This window comes from Stegostoma tigrinum, unplaced genomic scaffold, assembly GCF_030684315.1.
Source record: "Stegostoma tigrinum isolate sSteTig4 unplaced genomic scaffold, sSteTig4.hap1 scaffold_213, whole genome shotgun sequence".
Lineage (NCBI taxonomy): Eukaryota > Metazoa > Chordata > Chondrichthyes > Orectolobiformes > Stegostomatidae > Stegostoma > Stegostoma tigrinum.
In genome coordinates, this window is record NW_026728150.1 from 114,367 (window position 1) to 132,881 (window position 18,515).

Consider the following 18,515-nt stretch of genomic DNA (forward strand, 5'->3'; position numbering starts at 1 on the left):
CACAAAGTCACCGCATCCCAGTTCCGTCAGTCACTGCATCCCAGTTCCATCAGTCACTGTATCCGATTTCTATCAGTCACTGCGCGCATTTCACTCATTCACTGCATCCCATTTCACTCCCCACTGCATCTCATTCCACTCAGTCACTGCATCCCATTCCACTCAGTCACTGCATCCCATTCCACTCAGTCAGTGCATCACATTTCACTCAGGCACTGTATCCCATTTCCCTCAGTCACTGCACTCCAAGCCTGCTCGGGCACTGCATCCCTCTTAATTCAAACACTCCTTCCCAGTACCTGAGTCACTGCATCGCATTTCACTCAGCCACTGCATCCCAGTACACACAGTCACCGTGTCCCAGTTCACACAGCCCCTGCATCCCATTTCAAACAGTCACTGCATCTCATTTCACACATTCAATGCTTCACATTCCACTCAGTCACTGCTTCCCATTTCCCACAATCAGTGCATCTCCTTTCCTCAGTCACTGCATCCCATTTCACTCAGTTACTGCAGGCCATTTCTCTCAGTCACTGCATCCCATGACCATCAGTCACTGCATCCCATTACCCTCAGTCACGGCATCACAGTACGCTCAGTAACAGCATCCCATTTCCCTCAGACACTGCATCCCATTTCCATCAGTCACTGCATCCCATTTCAATCAGTCACTGCATCCCATTACCCTCAGTCACTGCATCCCATTTCACTCAGTCACTGCATCCCATTTCCCATAGTCACTGCATCTCCTTTCCACAGTCACAGTATCCCATTTCACTCAGTCACTGCATCCCATTCCCCTCAGTCACTACATCCCATTACCCTGAGTCACAGTATGCCATTTCCCACAGTCACTGCATCTCCTTTCCCTCAGTCACTGCATCCCATTTCCCACACTCACTGCATCCCATTTCCAACAGTGACTGCATCCCATTGCCAACAGTCACTGCAATCCATTTCCAACAGTCACTGCATCCCATTTCCAAGAGTCAGAGCATCCCATTTCACTCAGCCACTGCATCTCATTTCCCTCAGTCACTGCATCACAGTACGCTCAGTCACAGCATCCCATTTCCCACATTCACTGCATCCCATTTCCCTCAGTCACTGCATCCCACTTCCCTCAGTCAGTGCAGCCCATTTCACTCAGTCACTGCATCCCATTTCACTCAGTCACTGCAACCTATTTCACTCAGTCACTGCATCCCATTTCGTTCAGTCACTGCATCCCATTTCCGTCAGTCACTCCATCCCATTTCCCTCAGTCGCAGCATCCCATTTCCCACAGACACTGCATTTCCATTCCTTAAGTCACTGCATCCCATTTCACTCAGTCACTGCACCCCAAGCCCGCTCGGGCACTGCATCCCGATGAATTCAGTCACTCCTTCCCAGTACCTCAGTCACTGCATCCCTTTTCACTCAGTCACTGCATCCGTTTCCATCAGTCACTGCATCCCATTACCCTCAGTCGCAGCATCCCATTTCCCACAGACACTGCATTTCCTTTCCCTAAGTCACTGCATCTCATTTCCACCAGTCACTGCATCCCATTTCACTCCCCACTGCATCCCATTTCACTCAGCCACTGCATCCCATTTCACTCAGCCACTGCATCTCAGTTCACATAGTCACCGCATCCCAGTTCACACAGCCACTGCATCCCATTTCACTCAATGCTTCACTTTACACTCAGTCAGGGCATCCCATTTCCATCTGTCACTGCGTCCCATTTCCTCAGTCACTGCATCTCCTTTCCACAGTCACGGCAATCCAATTTCACTCAGTCACTGCATCCCATTGCCCGCCGTCACTGCATCCCATTGTCCTCATTCACTGCATCTGATTCCCCTCAGTCACTGCATCCATTTTCACAAAGTCACTGCATCCCATTACCCTCAGTCACTGCATCCCATTACCCTCAGTCACTGCATCCCATTTCCCTCAGTCACTGCATCCCATTTCCCTCAGACACTGCATCCCATTTCCCTCAGACACTGCATCTGATTTCCATCAGTCACTGCATCCCATTTCCCTCAGTCATTGCATCCAATTTCCCACATTCACTGCATCTCCTATCCCTCATTCACTGCATCCCATTAACCACAGTCACTGCATCGCGTTGCCCTCAGTCACTGCATCACATTACCCACAGTCAGAGCATCCCATTTCCCACATTCACTGCATCTCCTTTCCCTCAGTCAATGCGTCACATTCCACTGAGTCACTGCATCCCATTACCCTGAGTCACAGTATGCCATTTCCCACAGTCACTGCATCTCCTTTCCCTCAGTCACTGCATCCCATTTCCATCAGTCACTGAATCCCATTTCCCTCATTCACTGCATCCCATTTCCATCAGTCACTGCATCCCATTTATCTCAGTCACTGAATCCCATTTATCTCAGTCACTGAATCCCATTTCCCTCAGTCACTGCATCCCATTCCCCACAATCACTGAATCCCATTTCCCTCATTCACTGCATCCCATTTCCATCAGTCACTGCATCCCATTTATCTCAGTCACTGCATCTCATTCCCCACAGTCGCTGCACCCCATTCCCCACAGTCACTGCATCCCATTCCCCACAGACACGGCATCCCATTCACTTCAGTCGCAGCATCCCATTTCAAACAGACACTGCATCTCCTTTCCCTCAGTCACTGCATCCCTATTCACACAGCCACTGCATCCCAATTCACACAGCCAGTGCATCCCATTTCACTCAATGCTTCACCTTACACTCAGTCAGGGCATCCCATTTCCATCCGTCACGGCAATCCCATTTCACTCAGTCACTGCATCCCATTTCACTCAGTCACTGCATCCCATTTCCCAGTCACTGCATCCCATTTCCCTCAGTCACTGCGTCCCATTCCCCATAGTCACTGCGTCCCATTCCCCATAGTCACTGCATCCCATTTCCCAGTCACTGCATCCCATTGTCCTCATTCACTGCAGCCGATTCCCCTCAGTCACTGCATCCCATTTCACTCAGTCACTGCATCACATTACCCTCAGTCACTGCATCCCATTACCTTCAGTCGCAGGATCCCATTGCACACAGACACTGCATCCCATTTCCGTCAGTCACTGCATCCCATTCCCCTCAGTCACTGCACCCCAAGCCCCCTCGGGCACTGCATCCCTATTAACTCAGTCACTCCTTCCGAGAGCCTCAGTCACTGCATCCCATGTCCCACAGTAACTGCATCACAGTTCCATCTGGCACTGCAGCGCATGTCACTCTGTCAGTGCATCCCATTTCCGTAAGTCACTGCATCCCATTTCCCACAGTCACTGCATCTCCTTTCCCCAAGTCACGGCGTCTCATTTCCATCAGTCACTGCTTCCCATTTCACTCAGTCACTGCATCCCATTTCCCTCAGTCACGGCATTCCATTTCCCTCAGTCACTGCATCCCATTTCACAGAGTCACTGCATCTCCTTTCCATCAGTCACTGTGTCCCATTTCACTCAGTCACTGCGTCCCATTTCCCATAGTCACTGCATCTCATTTCCCAGTCACGGCATCCCATTACCTTCAGTCGCAGGATCCCATTTCCAACAGACACTGCATTCCATTTCCGTCAGTCACTGCATCCCATTTCCCTCAGTCACTGCATACCATTTCCATCAGTCACTGCATCCCAGTTCACTCAGTCAGTGCATCCCATTTCCCTCAGTCACTGCATCCCATTTCCTCAGTCACTGCATCCCATTTCCTCAGTCACTGCATCTCCTTTCCACAGTCATGGCAATCCCATTTCACTCAGTCACTGCATCCCATTTCACTCAGTCACTGCATCCCATTTCACAGAGTCACTGCATCTCCTTTCCATCAGTCACTGCATCCCATTTCACTTAGTCACTGCGTCCCATTTCCATCAATCACTGCATCCCATTTCCCAGTCACTGCATCCCATTTCCCTCAGTCACTGCATCCCATTCTCCTCAGTCACTGCATCGCATTTCACTCAGCCGATGCATCCCATGTCCCTCAGTCACTGCATCCCATGTCCCTCAGTCACTGCATCCCATGTCCCTCAGTCACTGCATCCCATTTCCCTCAGTCACCGCATCTCATTTCACTCAGTCACCGCATCCCATTTCACGCAGTCACTGCATCCCATGTCCCTCAGTCACTGCATCCCACGTCCCTCATTCACTGCATCCCACGTCCCTCATTCACTGCATCCCATGTCCCTCAGTCACTGCATCCCATGTCCCTCAGTTACTGCATCCCATTGCCATCAGTCACTGCATCTCATTTCACTCAGTCAAAGCATCCCATTTCCCTCATTCACTGCATCCCATTTCCCTCAGTTACTGCATTCCATTTCACTCAGTCAATGTATCTCATTTCACTGAGTCACTGCATCCCATTTCCATCAGTCACTGCATCCCATTTCACTCAGTCACTGCACCCCAAGCCCGCTCGGGCACTGCATCCCCATTAACTCAGTCACTCCTTCCCAGTACCACAGTCACTGCATTCCATGTCCCACAGTAACGGCATCACATTTCCATCAGGCACTGCAGCGCATGTCACTCTGTCACTGCATCTCATTTCACTAATTCACTGCATCCCATTTCCCTCAGTCACTGCATCCCATGTCCGTGTGTCACAGGATCCGATGTCCCTCAGTCACTGTATCCCACTTCCCTCAGTCACTGCAACCCAAGCCCGCTCGGGCACTGATTCCCTATTAACTCAGTCACTCCTTCCCAGTACCTCTGTCACTGCATCCCATGTCCCTCAGTCAGTGCATCCCATGTCCCTCAGTCACTGCATCTCATTTCAGTCAGCCACTGCATCACAGTGACTGAATCACAGTTCACTCAGTGACTGAATCACAGTTCACTCAGTGACTGAATCACAGTTCACTCAGTCACTGCATCCCATTGTCCTCAGTCACTGCATCCCATTTCCATCAGTCACTGCATCCCATTTCCCACAGTCACTGCATCCCATTTCCCACAGTCACTGCATCGCCGTTCCTCAATCACTGCATGCCATTTCACTCAGTCTCTGCAGCCCATTTCACCTCAGTCACTGCATCCCATTACCATCAGCCACTACATCCCATTACCCTCAGTCACTGCATCCCAGTACGCTCAGTCATAGCATCCCATTTCCCTCAGACACTGCATCCCATTTCCCTCAGACACTGCATCTGATTTCCATCAGTCATTGCATCCAATTTCCCACATTCACTGCATCTCCTATCCCTCATTCACTGCATGCCATTAACCACAGTCACTGCATCGCGTTGCCCTCAGTCACTGCATCACATTACCCTCAGTCAGAGCATCCCATTTCCCACATTCACTGCATCTCCTTTCCCTCAGTCAATGCGTCACATTCCACTGAGTCACTGCATCCCATTCCACAGTGTCACAGCATCCCATTTCACTCAGTGACTGCAACCCATTACGCTCAGTCACTGCAACCCATTTCCATCAGTCAATGCGTCCCATTCATCTCAGTCACTGAATCCCATTTCCCTCATTCACTGCATCCCATTTCCATTAGTCACTGCATCCCATTTATCTCAGTCACTGCATACCATTACCTTCAGTCGCAGGATCCAATTTCCAACAGGCACTGCATCCCATTTCCGTCAGTCACTGCATTCCATTTCCCTCAGTCACTGCATACCATTTCCATCAGTCACTGCATCCCAGTTCACTCAGTCTCGGCATCTCATTTCCCTCAGTCACTGCATCCCATTTCCCTCAGTCACTGCATCCCATTTCCTCAGTCACTGCATCTCCTTTCCATCAGTCACTGCGTCCCATTTCACTTAGTCACTGCGTCCCATTTCCATCAATCACTGCATCCCATTTCCCAGTCACTGCATCCCATTTCCCTCAGTCACTGCATCCCACGTCCCTCATTCACTGCATCCCACGTCCCTCAGTCACTGCATCCCATTTCACCAAGTCACTGCATCCCATTTCCCTCAGTCACTGCATCCCATGTCCCTCAGTCACTGCATCCCATGTCCCTCAGTTACTGCATCCCATTGCCATCAGTCACTGCATCCCACTTCACTCAGTCACTGCATCCCACTTCACTCAGTCACTGCATCCCACTTCACTCAGGCACTGCATCCCATTTCACTCAGTCACTGCATCCCATTAACTTCAGTCACTTCATACCATTTCCCTCAGTTACTGCATTCCATTTCACTCAGTTAATGTATCTCTTTTCACTCAGTCACTGCATCCCATTTCCATCAGTCACTGCACCCCAAGCCCCCTTGGGCACTGCATCCCTATTAACTCAGTCACTCCTTCCCAGTACCTCAGACACTGCATCCCATGTCCCACAGTAACTGCATCACATTTCCATCTGGCACTGCAGCGCATGTCACTCTGTCAGTGCATCCAATTTCCATCAGTCACTGCATCTCATTTCACTCATTAACTGCATCCCATCTCACTCAGACACTGCATCCCATTTCACTCAGACACTGCATCCCATCTCACTCAGTCACTTCATCCCATTTCCTTCAGTCACTGCATCCCATTTCCGTAAGTCACTGCATCCCATTTCCCACAGTCACTGCATCTCCTTTCCCCAAGTCACGGCGTCCAATTTCCATCAGTCACTGCTTCCCATTTCACTCAGTCACTGCATCCCATTTCCCTCAGTCACGGCGTTCCATTTCCCTCAGTCGCTGGATCCCATTTCTCTCAGTCACTGCATCCCGTTTCTCACTGATGCAGCATTCAATTTCCGTCAGACACTGTATCCCATTTCCATCAGTCACTGCATCCCATTTCCATCAGTCACTGCATCCCATTTCACAGAGTCACTGCATCTCCTTTCCATCAGTCACTGCGTCCCATTTCACTCAGTCACTGCGTCCCATTTCCCATCGTCACTGCATCCCATTTCCCAGTCACTGCATCCCATTTCACTCAGTCACTGCATCCCATTACCCTCAGTCACGGCATCCCATTACCTTCAGTCGCAGCATCCCATTTCCAACAGACACTGCATTCCATTTCCGTCAGTCAGTGCATCCCATTTCCCTCAGTCACTGCATACCATTTCCATCAGTCACTGGATCCCAGTTCACTCAGTCTCGGCATCTCATTTCCCTCAGTCACTGCATCCCATTTCCCTCAGTCGCTGCATCCCATTTCCTCAGTCACTGCATCCCATTTCCTCAGTCACTGCATCTCCTTTCCACAGTCACGGCAATCCCATTTTACTCAGTCACTGCATCCCATTTCACTCAGTCACTGCATCCCATTTCACAGAGTCACTGCATCTCCTTTCCATCAATCACTGCGTCCCATTTCACTTAGTCACTGCGTCCCATTTCCATCAATCACTACATCCCATTTCCCAGTCACTGCATCCCATTTCTCTCAGTCGCTGCATCCCATTTCACTCAGTCACTGCATCACTTTTCACTCAGTCACTGCATCACTTTTCACTCAGTCACTGCATCTCATTTCCGTCAGTTACTCCATCATATTTCCATCAAACAAGGCATCTCATTTCACTCAGTCACTGCATCGCATTTCACTCAGTCAGTGCTTCCCATTTCACTTAGTCACTGCATGTCATTTCACTCAGTGACTGCGTCCCATTTCCCTCAGTCACTGCGTCCCATTTCACTCAGTGACTGCAACACATTTCACTCAGTGGCTGCAACACATTTCACTCAGAGACTGCATCCCATTTCCCTCAGTCACTCAGTCACTGCATCACATTTCACTCAGTCACTGCATCACATTTCACTCAGTCACTGCATCACATTTCACACAGTCACTGCATCACATTTCACTCAGTCACTGCATCTCGTTCACCATAGTCACTGCATTCCATTTCCCTCGGTCACTGTTTCCCGTATCTCACAGGTGCTGCATTCAATTTCCCACACTCACTGCATCCCATTTCCCATAGTCACAGCATCTCCTTTCCCGCAGTCTCTGCATCGCATTTCACTCAGTCAATGCTTCCCATTTCCCTCAGTCACTGCATCTCATTTCACTCAGTCACTGCATCTCATTTCACTCAGTCACTGCATCCCATTTCACTCAGGCACTGTATCCCATTTCCCTCACTCACTGCACCCCAAGTCCGCTCGGGCACTGCATCCCCATGAACTCAGTCACTCCTTCCCAGTACCTCAGTCACTGCATCCCATTTCACGCAGTCACTGCATCCCATTTCCCTCAGTCACTGCATCTCCTTCACCACAGTCACTGCATCACATTTCACTCAGTCACTGAATCCCATTTCCCTCATTCACTGCATCCCATTTCCATCAGTCACAGCATCCCATTTATCTCAGTCACTGAATCTCATTTTCCTCAGTCACTGCATCCCATTCCCCACAGTCACTGAATCCCATTTCCCTCATTCACTGCATCCCATTTCCATCAGTCACTGCATCCCCTTTATCTCAGTCACTGCATCTCATTCCCCACAGTCGCTGCACCCCATTCCCCACAGTCACTGCATCCCATTCCCCACAGACACGGCATCCCATTCACTTCAGTCGCAGCATCCCATTTCAAACAGACACTGCATCTCCTTTCCCTCAGTCACTGCATCCCTATTCACACAGCCACTGCATCCCAATTCACACAGCCAGTGCATCCCATTTCACTCAATGCTTCACCTTACACTCAGTCAGGGCATCCCATTTCCATCCGTCACGGCAATCCCATTTCACTCAGTCACTGCGTCCCATTTCACTCAGTCACTGCATCCCATTTCCCTCAGTCACTGCATCCCATTTCACTCAGTCACTGCATCCCATTTCACTCAGTCACTGCGTCCCATTTCCCATAGTCACTGCATCCCATTTCCTAGTCACTGCATCCCATTTCCCAGTCACTGCATCCCATTTCCCTCAGTCACTGCGTCCCATTCCCCATAGTCACTGCATCCCATTTCCCAGTCACTGCATCCCATTGTCCTCATTCACTGCAGCCGATTCCCCTCAGTCACTGCATCCCATTTCACTCAGTCACTGCATCACATTACCCTCAGTCACTGCATCCCATTACCTTCAGTCGCAGGATCCCATTTCCCTCAGTCACTGCATCCCATTTCCCTCAGTCACTGCATCCCATTTCCCTCAGTCACTGCATCTCCTTTCCACAGTCACGGCAATCCCATTTCAGTCAGTCACTGCATCTCCTTTCCATCAGTCACTGTGTCCCATTTCACTTAGTCACTGCGTCACATTTCCATCAATCACTGCATCCTAGTGTATACGTGCTGCCCTGATTTGCCTTTCCAAAATGTAGCACCTCACATTTGTCTAACCTCAACACCATCTGCCATTCCTCAGTTTATTGGCCCTTGTCAATGTCCCATTGTATTCTGAGGTGACCTTCTTGGCTGGCTACTACACCTTCAATCATTGCGAAACTTACTAACCACACCTTCTATTTTCATATCCAAATCATTGCATCACTTCAACTCCCCCTCCCACTCCCTGAATGACATGTCCATCCTGGGCCTCTTCCAGTGTCACAACCAGACCACCCAGAAACTGGAGGAGCAGCACCTCACATTCCGCCTCGGGAGCTTCCAACTCAATAGCCTCAATGTGGACTTGGCCACCCTCAAAATCTCCCCACCCGCCAGCCTCATCCCAAGACTAGTTCCTCCCCTCATCCCCGCCTCCATGACCTGTCCGCCTTCTCTCCCACCTATCCACTCCTCCCACCTCACTGACCTACTCCCACCACTGCTTGGAATTATTCTTCTTTTCACACTTCATCAGCTCGACGTTATTTCTAAAATCTATTTTCCAATTGTTGGAAAAAGTGAGATAAAGAGAAGTAAAAGAAGTTACATTCTTACCACTCGGGAAATCTCTGAATATTGTTCTGTTGAAAGGCCGCCAAGGAACGATGCAATTCTTTTGTCACAAACGCTGTGAGGGAGACATCTTTTTCGGTTCCACTAACTCCACCCTAAGGAAGACAAACCCATGTAACATATCTAGTGACTTAAAGCATACTCTATTGTTGCCCAAGGTGGAGAGCTGGATGAACACAGCAGGTCAAGCAGCATCAGAGAAGCAAGAAAGCTGATGTTTCGGGACGAGACCCTACTTCAGAAAATTGGCGCTGGAGAATCTGAGATAACAAGGTGTCGAGCCGGATGATACTGCTTGGCCTGCTGTGTTCATCCAGCTTTACACCTTCTTATCTCAGATTCTCCAGCATCTGCAGTTCCTACTACCTCTATTGTTGCCCTTTCACTTTACTGAACTAATATGAGCCAGTAGTTTTGTTTAGGCTCGTGTAATCTTGCGGTTATTGGCCTGTACAAAATCCTGAATTAATTTTGATCGACTGACGGGAGGAGAGATGAATTTTATAGAAATTTTTGTTTTCTACCAATTTGCAGAGGGCATCGTGGGCGATTGAAGGACAGTGTTATTATCCTCCAGGTCTGTGGACTGCATCGTTACCAACTTGCCTATTTGCATATACATAAAATATTCATTATGTACCAATGAAACATAATAAACCAATATTGCGTACTAAAAACAACGCTCACATATCAATGGAAATTTAAATATTTATCATAGAGTTTTAAGGATTGAATTCAATGATACAAAGCAAAAACCAGTGAAGATGAGGGCAGTTGGTCAGCACTTTTGCCACTAAGTGGAGGTTGGCAATTTGAGGCCACCCAGGAACAAGCAAGCTCTGTCTAACTCCAAGGGCAGCACGGTGGCTCAGTGGTTAGCACTGCTGACTCACAGCGCCAGGGACCCAGGTTCGATCCCACCGTTGGACGATCTTCTGTGCGGAGTTTGTACATTCTGCCCATGCCTGCATGGGTTCCTGCTGGGTGCTCTGGTTTCCTCCCACAGTCCAAAGATGTGCAGGCTCAATGTATGGGCCATGCCAAACTTGCCCATTGTGTTTAGGGATGTGTAGATTAGGTGTGTTAGTCATGGGAAATGTAGGGTTACTGAGGAAAGGGTCGGGGGATGAGTCAGGGTGAGACGCTCTTTGGAGGGTGACCGTGGACTTCTTGGGTCAAAAGGGGCTTGTTTCCACACCGTAGGGATTCTATGATATGGAAGTATCTTTTGAAGTGGACATTCATGGGTATGCTGTAACAGAGACCTTGAAATACTGCACAACAAATATTTGGAACTAGACTGTCAATTCAGACAGAGCATCAAAAAAGGTCATGGAAGTTGTCACTGATATAAAGCAGGATTGATGAAAATCCAGCAGGAAATGGTGTCAAAAGGCACAGTATCTTTTATTCATCTCCAGTTATTTTGTCCAAGGCACTGGATGCTGGCAGGATTGAAACATTTAAGAAATGCTTCACAAATCACATATAAGGACCTGCACATCTTTGAACAATGGGAGGAAACTGCAGCACCTGGCGGAAGCCCCTCGCAGACGCGGGGAGGACATGTCAATTCCACACAGATAGTTACCCAAGACTGGAATTTCAATTGGCTCCCCAGTGCATGAGCAGCTCTGACCACTGAGCAACTACCTTGCACAGAAGGGGTTTTATAAGCGCATACATTATTTCCATTAAGACAGATCCAATCCTCTATGTCCAATCAAAATAACATATTGTAGATATCATGACAACAATCATAAATGATTTTGAACAAGTAAATCAAAAAACTTGAAATAGTTTCCAAGCCTAAATACTAGATATGGTGCAGTTAAGATGAATAGCACAACAACAAAAAGGCCATATTTTATGTGACGATCGGTAACACTTGAAAACTTGCAACAATTTGTCGCCAGTAGTGCTCTGAAGTGGCTTGATGATGCACTCCTTCATACACTGGAATGAAACTCCAAAGATCACAAATTCTCCTTCAATACCCTGTTGTAACAGTGACTGCATCAACCTGTGTTTATGGGCCTGACTGGAAACCCACACAACATGCATAAACAAAAAAATAATCTAAGGTAATAGGAGAAAAAAATGTATGTGTGCAACGTCTTTGAAAAGCAATTATTTGTAGCGGCTGCAAGCCCATAAGGAATCTCGTTTCGCAGATGATATTCATTTGCACTGCAGGTCATGCCAGTCAGAATCAGTTTTCGTTTCATGACAGATAACTAAAATGTCCATTACAATGAACTTTGGTTGATCAGAAGATTTTAAGTATGGCTATGTCTTGTGTGAGCTGATGGCATTAGGGGATGGAGAAGGTACATGCACTGCTGGCATCTTGACACCATTGAATGAGCAAGCGTGGACGCAAAGGTTGTAACAGGTAACAATTGGACAGGCAATATCTTTTGAGCTCCTTCCCAGCAGGCCTGTAATACTCTAAAGCTGTGCTAGACCCTCACTTCCTCCACCTGACGTACGCTGCCTTTTCTTTTTGACAAGAAGCACCTCTGTACCCGTCATCCAAGGCTCCTTAATCTTACCCCTTCTACCCTGTCTCAGAGGAACAAATTTATACATCACTCGCAACAACTGCTCCTTGAACAGCCTCCACATGTCTGCTGCGCCCTTTCTGTGGAACAATTGCTCCCAATCTGTACTTCCCAACTCCTGTCTGACAGCATCATAGTTTCCTTGACCCCAGTGAAATATCTTCCCCTGGTAACTGCTCCTTTCCCTTTCCATGGCGATGGTAAATGGGAGGCTCTTGCGGTCACTGTCGTCAAAGTGTTCTCCCACCACGAGATCTGACACGTGTCCTGGCTCATCCCCAGCACCAAATCCAAAATGGCCTCCTGCCTCGTCGGCCTGTCCACATACTGAGTCAGGAAACCCTCCTGAACACACCTGACAAAAACGGCTCCATCCAAACAATCTGCACTAAGGAGGTTTCGATCTATATTGGGAAAGTTGAAGTCACCCACAACAACAACCCTGATACGTTTGCACTTTTCAACAATCTGCCGGCCAATGAGTTCTTCGATCTCCCAACTGCTATTTGGGGTCTGTAGAAAACCCCCAGTGAAGTGACTGTTGCCTTGCTGTTCCGAACATCCACCCACACTGACTCAGTCGACAAACCTTCCTTGGCAACCTCAGCCCATACAACCGCAGTAGACGAGTCCTCAAAGGTTCTTTCAGCCGCCGTTATACTGTCCTTGACCAACAAAGCCACACCTCCCCCTCTTTTACCACCTTCCCAGACCTTAATGAAAGATCTACACCCGAGAACCTGCAACATCCATTCCTGACCCTGCTCTATCCATGCCTCCGAAATGGCCACAACATCGAAGTCCCAGGTACCTATCCAAGCTGCAAGCTCACCTACATTATTCCGGATACTCCCGGCATTAAAGTCGTCACACTTCAATCCAGCTTGCTGTCTGCCAGCACACTTCTGTGACAGTGAGGTCCTGACCATGTCCTCCCTATGCTCATCCTCCTGTGTACTAGGACTACACCTCAGTTTCCCATCCCCCTTCTGAGCTCGTTTAAATCCAACCGAATGGCACGAGCCAATTTCCCACCCAGGATATTCGTGACATCACAGACCCTGGCACCTGGTAGGCAACACACCAATCGTGAGTCTCTTTCGTTCCCGGCAAATCTTCTATCAGTGCCTCTAACTATTGAGTCCCCAATGACTATCACTCTCTTCCTATCCCCGCTTCCCTTCTGTGCAAGAGGGACAGACTCTGTGCCAGAGACCTGCACCCTACTGCATACCCCTGCTAAGTCATCCCCCGGAACAGTATCCAAAATGGTATAGTTGTTTTTCAGGGGAGCTACTGCAGGGGATTTCAGGGGAACGACCACAGGGGAAGGTTAGTCAAGCTACACCGAGTAAACGTGCATTTTTGGCTGAAGAAACATGTGTTTCAATGTGAGCTAATGGAAGAAGCCATGGAGTCAATGCTAAACATTTCGACAATAAGACAACCATTCTTGAAAGCAGCAGACAGCGTGAAAAAGAAATGAGCTGCTTTAATATCCACTTAAAATTTATGTGGAATATCAGATGGAATTTTCTTATTGACTCCATTGTGCAATCATGTCAATCTAAAAATGTTAACTGCATTAATTAATACTAACCAGAAACGGACTTTGTAGTAAATGGTTTGACGATTTTCTGTATCTGGAACATCCCTTTTCCTTCTCCAACGAAGATCGTACCAACCTATGGTACCAAACTGTGAGTCAAACGGATGGGACACATAATCTTTAAATTCCTCATCAAAACAGTCTAATCGTATGGTTCTGTGCAATAAAAGAGAAAGAATAAACATGTTTCCCACAATTTTGCTGATGTTTACGAACAGAACGCTCAAATTCAAAAAGTTTGGGCTGGCATGTCTGCTTCCTCCAGCCTGTTTAAACTGTTCCATTCAATGTGAAATTTGTGCTAAGTTTTAGCACACAGGTCTATGTGATCTGCGCCACCACCTTCTATTAGTCATACATGCTTTCCCCCTCTTCCTGTAATACATTCCTTGAAGTGTTCAATGAGATTTTGATTTTAAATCTTATTGTCATATTCTTTTGATTCTCAAGCATCAATGAATCTGATGTTGCCGCCATTCCATGCAGTGCACAGCACGTCAAACAGGAGTCTTACTCTTGCCATGAGCACTGAGGTAGTATGGGGTCACAACTGTCTCATAGTTCGGAATGAAATTCTACATATAGGGCTATGAAGAGTCATGCAGTTAATTTTATTTGACATGCTATTTCTTTTCTTCACAAATATGCTGGATTTAAAGTGATCTTCACACTCATTTAAAATGAATTCAATATCCAACCATCTGTAAAACTAGCATATCCAAATTTTAATTTGAGTTCAGTGTTACACAAATATATGACTTTTTTAAAAATTATGTTCGAGTCAACATTAACATTTCATTCCCTGACAGCAGGTGAACTTACTTTTAAACTCCAATTTTCCTTCGGTATGAATGGAGAGATGAGCCTTTTTGCAAGCACCGAAAGTCTCCACCAGTTTAAGCTAAAACTTGCGAAACTGTAAGTTTCACAAATATGTTCCTATTAAACACTAATTCCTATTGAAGCAGTATGAGCTAAATTCATTCAACTGGACAGCAAAAACGGTCAAGATTTTAAAAACAAGCAACTATTTTGAAGTCACTCTTCGAACTAAATTCCATCTTGGTGTGTGAGAGTCCATAGGTTCCTCACTCTCAACGAACCATTCAACTGTCATGCAATTACTGAAACACACAGACAAAAAACATCAACGTTAACAGTCACTAAGATTTTGAGAGTGATTTGGAATTCGTATTCAATACCCCCTGGGGAAAATCTGTTCCAATCTGGATAGTACTCACTTATTACCATCCCACCTACCTTCCCCAGCACCTCCTCCCCCTCCATGCTATTTGTTTCTGAGCTCCCTTCCATCCTCCATTTCTCAGGAAGGGTCCTGATCCAAAACCTCAACTTTCTTGAGCCTCTGATGCTGCCTGCCCTGCTGTGTTCCTCCAGCTCCACAATGTGTTATCTCAGACACCAACATTGGCAGTTCTTACTATCTGGATAACTCATTCTCACCTTGTAACAAGTGATTTATACTCATTATCTTTTCAGATTACGCATGTACATGTATATACATAAATATACATATCACACTTTTATGCCTGAACCACTAACCTAGAGGATATTTTAAAAGAGTCTCTTCATATCTGCATGAAAGAGAAATCATCAAGGTCATAACTTTCATTTCAGGAATAACTCGAACATTCAAAGTACTCACAGTCAGTGTCCCATTTACTTGACCAGTCAATTTGATGTGAATCTTTCTTCCAAGTGGAAACTATAACAGCAATTATATTTGAGAATCAAACTCTTCATTGCATCACCAATATTTCCTTGTCTGTTTGAAACATAAGATAATGAAATAATCATGGACAGATTGGCCAACAGTGTAATTTAATGTGTGTTATGGCAACTGAAAATCACAACCATTGAAGTGATCTTTAAAAAGCTGTTGTTATACAACAGAGCACTTTTTGAGATGCAGTGATGAACACACTTCCTGAGATGCAAATAATATATGCCAAATTAATTCCAAAGAATACCTTTACAATGAAAAAGAAGCTAAAAATCTCTTTACATTGCGAAGCTTGACAGATTGCTATTAGTCAATGGAAATCGTTCAGAACAATTATTTATTCCCAGATGAAAAGGAAGTGTATACATTTCATGACAACAAAATGTGAGGCTGGATGAACACAGCAGGCCAAGCAGCATCTCAGGAGCACTTTTGTCCTCCTGAGATGCTGCTTGGCCTGCTGTGTTCATCCAGCCTCACATTTTGTTGTCTTGGATTCTCCAGCATCTGCAGTTCCCATTATCTCGTATACATTTCATTTTCACATCTTATCCAAGAGAGAAAAAAAAAACACCTTCATGAATGCATTGTCAAACAAGAAGACTCACAAAAAAAGCCATTTGGCCCATTGAATATTCCTCCATCATTCGGTGAGATCATGGTTGATCTCATTACATTTATCATGACACAGCACTTCCACCAAACCCTCCTTATAGCTAATACATTCCGATCCAAGTAACATCCCGGTAAATCTCTGTTTCTGGGCCATGCCTTGTCTTTCTAAATATTTTTTCAGTCATCTGCAAATTTAGCCACAGCACATGCACCTCTTTCCTCCAAGTCATTAATAAACAAGCACAAGAGCTGTGGTTCCTTCAGCGCGACCTCATTTCTTACTGACAAGCCAACCCTGGCATCTCTGTCCATTTGTATCGGAGATAATGGGAACTGCAGATGCTTCAGAATCCAAGATAACAAAGTGTGGATCAGGATGAACACACAGAAGTAGAAGGGTCTCGGCACAAAACGTCAGCTTTTACGCTCCTGAGATGCTGCTTGGCCTGCTGTGCTCATCCAGCTCCACACTTTGTTATCTCTGCCCATTTGCCTGTTCTTTCTATCGGACATGAATCATTGGCTATTTCGTTCCCAACACTTATCCCCGAACAACCACCTCTCTGTGATACCCAGAGTGATGTATCTGTCAATTTCAATCTGCTCCACAAACTCATTCACTTTGTTTCATACACTCCCTACAATTCAATACAAGATCTTCAGTCTGGCATTTACAGCCACCCTTCTTATCTGCTGCAGCTGAAGTGAGACTCCTGACCATTTCCATACTTTTTGTCCTATTACTTGCTCTGGAAACTTTGCTGAGCACTTACCAGCTTCTAATCTTTTCCACAATTTTCCATGCAACTGAGCTCACCCACTCCACACTTTTTATTTTAACGCCCTAGCCCCAGGCCTAGCTCTGTATTTTGCGAGGATACTTGTCCCAATATGATTCTCGTCGAGCCTATAACACCAGAACGACTCCCTCCTTCCCCGTACCGATGCCAATGTCCCATGAATTCAAACACATTTCTGCCATGCCACCATTTGAACAATGTACATCTATAATTATGTTCACACCGTGCCAAATTGCTCAGATAATAATCCAGAGATTATTACAATTCTGGTTCTGCTTTCTCACCTCAGCACCTCGGTGCTCATAATCCCTCAGGAGAACCTCTTTCCTCTTTCTTCCATATCAATGGTACCTGTGTGGACCACGATAGCTGGATTTCTACTCCTCCCACTTCAAGTTCCTTTGTAGCCGAGATGGAATCTCCTGAACCTGGGCACCAGGCAGGCAACACTACTTTCGAGACTCTCGATCCTGGTCACAACGAACAGTGTTCATTCCCCTAACTATACTACCTCTGATTATAACTACATTTCACTTTTTATCCCCTCCTGAATGTCCCACCTATACCACAGTGCTACAGTCAGTTTACTCATCTTCCCTATACCCTGCACTCTCATCCACACACGAAGAAAGAATCTCAAACCTGTTCGATAAGATCAAAGGCCAAGGTTCCTTCTGCACTACATCCTGGATCCTTCCACCTGCCCTGTTCTTTGTCATTGGCCACTGACCGAATTTCAGCTAGTTAATCTAAGGTGTGTGACTGCCTCCTGAAGCACAGCATTCCCTGGTAACTCTGCCCCACATGATTTGTTGATTGGTCAAAACTGAGATTCCAGTTCATCAGACGTAAGCTGGAGTATGGGGCCTGACCACTCGCCCGTCATGTAGGTACAAATCATCATCTGGCCTGGCATCTCCATTTCAATTACTTCGATCTTAATTTGATTTGAAAACATTCTGGTCTTTTAGTTTGTAGCCTGTAAATATTTCTCCGATTTACTTTCAATCTGAAAGCTACCGATAATAGATTCTTAAACCAGTAGCGATCACCAACCAATGAACCTGGTTCACCCTGATTCTGGCTTCAATTCACCCTGTCTCAAAAAAAAATGCTTATGAACTATAAGGCAAAAAAAGCAAGCAAATGGCACCTCTTACACTCTGCACTGACTTACCGCATTGCCACCAAGTTCCCCAAAATATATATTCACTTGGTGCATTTCACTCGAGATGTGATCTCTTCTTCCAGAACATGCAAAGCATACTGATCCATAGCAATATACTACCTTCAAAACCTCAGCTCTTAGCTTATTAC

At 46.5% G+C, this 18,515-nt stretch overlaps 1 protein-coding gene across 1 annotated transcript in view; it reads right to left on the bottom strand.

Annotated features, from left to right (window-relative positions):
* The window catches only part of LOC132207930 (complement C4-like), a 123,781-nt gene extending 109,638 nt beyond the window's left edge, over positions 1 to 14,143 (bottom strand). Inside the window, exons 1-2 of the mRNA XM_059643743.1 lie at positions 14,031 to 14,143; positions 9,849 to 9,961 (exon numbers count right to left, since the gene is read on the bottom strand). The gene's annotated coding sequence lies outside the window, so the exon portion shown is untranslated. The remainder of the gene's footprint in view (positions 1 to 9,848; positions 9,962 to 14,030) is intronic.
* Positions 14,144 to 18,515: the final 4,372 nt, after the last annotated feature.